Genomic DNA, 6,000 nt, shown 5'->3' on the forward strand with positions numbered 1-6,000 from the left:
AACCATTTTGAAAAGAAGGTTGACGATATCCGATCCTCGTTTGCTAAGTCAAACGACACCGCTGGTCCTGCTCACACTGCCCTACCCTGTGCTTTGACCTCTTTCTCCCCTCTCTCTCCAGATGAAATCTCGCGTCTTGTGACGGCCGGCCGCCCAACAACCTGCCCACTTGACCCTATCCCCTCCTCTCTTCTCCAGACCATTTCCGGAGACCTTCTCCCCTACCTCACCTCGCTCATCAACTCATCCTTGACCGCTGGCTACGTCCCTTCTGTCTTCAAGAGAGCGAGAGTTGCACCCCTTCTGAAAAAACCTACACTCGATCCCTCCCATGTCAACAACTACAGACCAGTATCCCTTCTTTCTTTTCTCTACAAAACTCTTGAACGTGCCGTCCTTGGCCAGCTCTCCTGCTATCTCTCTCAGAATGACCTTCTTGATCCTAATCAGTCAGGTTTCAAGACTGGGCATTCAACTGAGACTGCTCTTCTCTGTGTCACGGAGGCTCTCCGCACTGCTAAAGCTAACTCTCTCTCCTCTGCTCTCATCCTTCTAGACCTATCTGCTGCCTTTGATACTGTGAACCATCAGATCCTCCTCTCCACCCTCTCCGAGTTGCGCATCTCCGGCGCGGCCCACGCTTGGATTGTGTCCTACCTGACAGGTCGCTCCTACCAGGTGGCATGGCGAGAATCTGTCTCCGCACCACACGCTCTCACCACTGGTGTCCCCCAGGGCTCTGTTCTAGGCCCTCTCCTATTCTCGCTATACACCAAGTCACTTGGCTCTGTCATATCCTCACATGGTCTCTCCTATCATTGCTATGCAGACGACACACAATTAATCTTCTCCTTTCCCCCTTCTGATAACCAGGCGGCGAATCGCATCTCTGCATGTCTGGCAGACATATCAGTGTGGATGACGGATCACCACCTCAAGCTGAACCTCGGCAAGACGGAGCTGCTCTTCCTCCCGGGGAAGGACTGCCCGTTCCATGATCTCGCCATCACGGTTGACAACTCCCTTGTGTCCTCCTCCCAGAGTGCTAAGAACCTTGGCGTGATCCTGGACAACACCCTGTCGTTCTCCACTAACATCAAGGCGGTGACCCGATCCTGTAGGTTCATGCTCTACAACATTCGCAGAGTACGACCCTGCCTCACACAGGAAGCGACGCAGGTCCTAATCCAGGCACTTGTCATCTCCCGTCTGGATTACTGCAACTCGCTGTTGGCTGGGCTCCCTGCCTGTGCCATTAAACCCCTACAACTCATCCAGAACGCCGCAGCCCGTCTGGTGTTCAACCTTCCCAAGTTCTCTCACATCACCCCGCTCCTCCGCTCTCTCCACTGGCTTCCAGTTGAAGCTCGCATCCGCTACAAGACCATGGTGCTTGCCTACGGAGCTGTGAGGGGAACGGCACCTCCATACCTTCAGGCTCTGATCAGGCCCTACACCCAAACAAGGGCACTGCGTTCATCCACCTCTGGCCTGCTGGCCCCCCTACCTCTGAGGAAGCAAGGTTCCCGCTCAGCCCAGTCCAAACTGTTCGCTGCTCTGGCACCCCAATGGTGGAACAAGCTCCCTCACGACGCCAGGACAGCGGAGTCAATCACCACCTTCCGGAGACACCTGAAACCCCACCTCTTTAAGGAATACCTGGGATAGGATAAAGTAATCCTTCTAACCCCCCCCCCCCTTAAAAGATTTAGATGCACTATTGTAAAGTGGTTGTTCCACTGGATATCATAAGGTGAATGCACCAATTTGTAAGTCGCTCTGGATAAGAGCGTCTGCTAAATGACTTAAATTGTGTGGCCTACCACTTCGCGGCTGAGCCGTTGTTGCTCCTAGACATTTCCACTTACAGTTGACCGGGGCAGATCTAGCAGGGCAGAAATTTGACGCACTGACTTGTTGGAAAGGTGGCATCCTATGACGGTGCCACTTGGAAGTCACTGAGCTCTTCAGTAAGGCCATTCTACTGCCAATACTTGTCTATGGAGATTGCTTGGCTGTGTACTCAATTTTATACACCTGTCGGCAACAGGTGTGGCTGAAATAGCCGAATCCACTCATTTGTATGGGTGTCCACATACTTTTGTATATATTGTGTAGGTCAACCTCACTGACTGGGGTCTACATTAGGGTGTCATCCCAGATTATAACAAAAAATACATTATAATTAATGTGTACATTACTCATTATGACAACCTGAACCTCTTGCCATCCAAGTGAGACAATACAACCACAAATACACCATAGGGTACATGTAATATCTACAGAAGTACAATGTAAATACTAGGTGTTACACAGGATTTAGATAGTTAAAATGAAGTGTATATTGAGGGGTACTTACTTGAAATGAATGTGTACTGTTATAGTACATTACCCATCCTGACAACCTGGACATTATTTTAAGGCTTCCGGAAGCACCATCCAAGTGAGAAAATAAACACTCTAGCGCACAGAGTACATGTAATATCTGCATACGTACATTGTTATTACTAGGTGTTACACAGGATTTAGCTAGTTAAAATGACATATCTTGAGGTGTACTTTCTTGTCATTATTGTGTACCTACAAAGTACATTACCCATTGTGACAATCTAATCGTAAGCTTCTGAAAGCGCCATCCAAGTGACAAAATAAACACACTAATACACTGTCGTGGAAATTCTTACACAGGGACACTCAAAGTCAATCTTAAATTAATCATTGTTTATTATCAGCACGCTGGAGAGGTTCCAACCAACTCAATGCACCATATGTACATGTCTGTCAGGAGCTCTAATGGGACAATCCTGTTTAGTTCCCTTATATACTGGTTACAGACACGTTAGATAGGCATGCATAGTTTCTAGGGTTGGTTCCATGTGTCTGGCACCATCTCCTATCTTAATTTATAGAACATATTCTGGGCGTTCTGCCAAATAGTCTAAAGGAGGAGGTCATGATGCCCCCCCATATCTCTATCAGACATAGGTAGGAATCAAGGATTGTTTATGACACCAAAGACAAGATACACAAAGTAAAATTTCCTTCACAACACAAAAGAGTACATATCTGTAATATCTGCATAAGTACAAGGTTGTCGCTAGTTGTTACACAGGATTTTGCTATTTAAAGTGTTAAAGTGAAGTGTAACTTTATAGTTACCTTTGAGCAATTTCTATATTATTACTTATTACTCATTAACAAGTAAACATACTTACAAATAAAATATGAGTTTCTATTTTAGTCAACTTTATTGCAACATTTTATTGTTAGATTAATAGATTAATTGGATTAAACGAAGATACATAGGCTTTCTCAATAACATAAAAATAATTATTCTAGTGATGTCTCAAATCTTTAGCCTATAGTATGGTAAATAGCTTAGATAGCTAATTTAGAAAAATGGGATTGTCTTTTTCTTCCCTTTTTGACATTACAAGTAACAATGGAAATTGCCAACTCTGTCTCTGACAACTCTGTTTCTTTCTTGTAAGCATTTTCCCATCCTGACGTCTGAAACCTTGTGACAATCTGTGGTACAGAAGAAGAATGTATGACAATTTAGCATATAAACTGCATAACCCCTAGTTATTATCAATGTTGTGTGTAAACACTGGATGACTGACAGGGGGCACTGTATTGAAGCCACTTAGCAGCCAACTTGGTACTAAAAATTGGACAATTCTTTTTTCGAAAGATTTCGGAAGCTATATAAATACTTTTTTTAATGTCTACTGTCGTTTTTGACACATGTATTCTATGACAGAAACCTTATTGCATACTTTTAAATGTAAAATTCAAAATATTATGTGAGTTACACATAAATATAAAAATTTGTAAAAATTATATTGTTACTCTCCCCGCTACAACAAAAAAAATACTTAATACATGTAATTTTGTCCTTGAAACATTCAAATGAAATACTGTAGAATTCCATTCATTCCTATGGAGGACTGCTCCTACTAGGTTGTGCCAATATGGCTGACCGATGGCTCAATGGCCAATACATAGCATTAGCAATCCAGGGTTTATATAGGTCATTGGTTATGATTCCTATACAGTGCATCATGATTCCTATACAGTGCATTCGGAAAGTATTCAGACCCCTTGACTTTTTACGCATTTAGTTACGTTACAGCCTTATTCTATATAGACCTTATTCAATCTACAATACCCCATAATGACGAACCAAAATCTTTTTTGCAAATGGAAATATTAAATGTACATAAGTATTCAGACCCTTTACTCAGTACTTTGTTGAAGCACCTTTGGCAGCGATTACAGCCTCAAATCGTCTTGTGTATGACGCTACAAGCTTGGCACACCTGTATTTGGGGAGTTTCTCCCATTCTTCTCTGCAGATCCTCTCAAGCTCGGTCAGGTTGGAAAGAGATCGTTACCGCACAGCCATTATCAGGTCTCTCCAGAGATGTTCGATCTGGTTCAAGTCCGGGCTCTGGCTGGGCCATTCAAGAACATTCAGAGACTTGTCCCGAAGCCACTGCTGTTTTGTCTTGGCTGTGTGCTTAGGGTCGTTGTCCTGTTGGAAGGTGAACCTTCGCCCCAGTCTGAGCTCCTGAGGGTTATAAAGAAGGTTTTCATCAAGGATCTCTCTGTACTTTGCTCCGTTCATCTTTCCCTCGATCCTGACTAGTCTTCCAGTCCCTTCTTGGCATTCAGGCCAAAGAGTTCAATCTTGGTTTCATCAGACCAGAGGATCTGGTTTCTCATGGTCTGAGAGTCCTTTAGGTGCCTTTTGGAAAACTCCAAGCGGGCTGTCATGTGCCTTTTACTGAGGAGTGGCTTCTGCCTGGCCACTTCACCTGATTGGTGAAGTGCTGCAGAGATGGTTGTCCTCTGGGAGGTTCTTTCATCTCCACAGATCAACTCTGGAGCTCTGTCTGAGTGACCATTGGGTTCTTGGTCACCTCCCTGACCAAGGCCCTTCTTCCACGATTGCTCAGTGTCGCCGGGCAGCCAGCTCTAGGAAGAGTCTTGGTGGTTCCAAACTTCTTCCATTTAAGAATTATGGAGGCCACTGTGTTCTTGGGGACCTTCAATGTTGCAGAAATGTTTTGATACCCTTCCCCAGATCTGTGCCTCGACACAATCCTGTCTTGGAGTTCTATAGACAATTCCTTCAACCTCATGGCTTGGTTTTTGTTCTGACATGCTCTGTCAACAGGTGTGTGCTTTTCCAAATCATGTCCAATCAGTTTAATTGACCACAGGTGGACTCCAATCAAGTTGTAGAAACATCTCAAGGATGTTCATTGGAAACAGGATGCACCCGAGCTCAATTTTGAGTCTCGTAGCAAAGGGTCTGAATAATTAGATAAATAAGGAACTTCTGTTTTTGATTTTTAATACATTTGCACAAATGTCTAAAAACCTGTTTTTGCTTTGTCATGATGCGGTATTGTGTGTAGATGTAAGAGGAAAACATTTTTTAAAATCAATTTTAGAATAAGGCTGTAACTTAACAAAATTTGGAAAAAGTCAAGGGGTCCGAATACTTTCCGAAAACACCGTAGTTTAGGTGTATAGCTAGTTAGGCATAGCTTTAAAATGTGCAGTTTTGTCATACAACACAATGCCATAAACATATTGAGGGAGTGTGCAATTGGAATGCTGACTGCAGGAATGTCCACCAGAGCTGATCCCAAAAAATGGAATGTTCATTTCTCTACCATAAGCAGCCTCCAATGTTGTTTTAGAGAATTTGGCAGTACGTCCACCCGGCCTCACCACGTGTAACCACGCCAGCCCAGGATCTCTACATCCGGCTTATTCACCTGCGGGATCAGATGACACTAACCACCCAGACAGCTGAGGAAACAACCGAAGGATGTAGTCTCAGGGAAGCTCATCTGCGTGCTCGTCATCCTCACCAGGGTCTTGAACTGACTGCAGTTTGGCATTGTAACCGACTTCAGTGGGCAATTGCTCACCTACGATGGCCACTGGCACACTGGAGAAAACGTTCTCTCTCCTGTGTTTACA

This window comes from Salmo trutta, chromosome 36 (genome assembly GCF_901001165.1).
Source record: "Salmo trutta chromosome 36, fSalTru1.1, whole genome shotgun sequence".
Lineage (NCBI taxonomy): Eukaryota > Metazoa > Chordata > Actinopteri > Salmoniformes > Salmonidae > Salmo > Salmo trutta.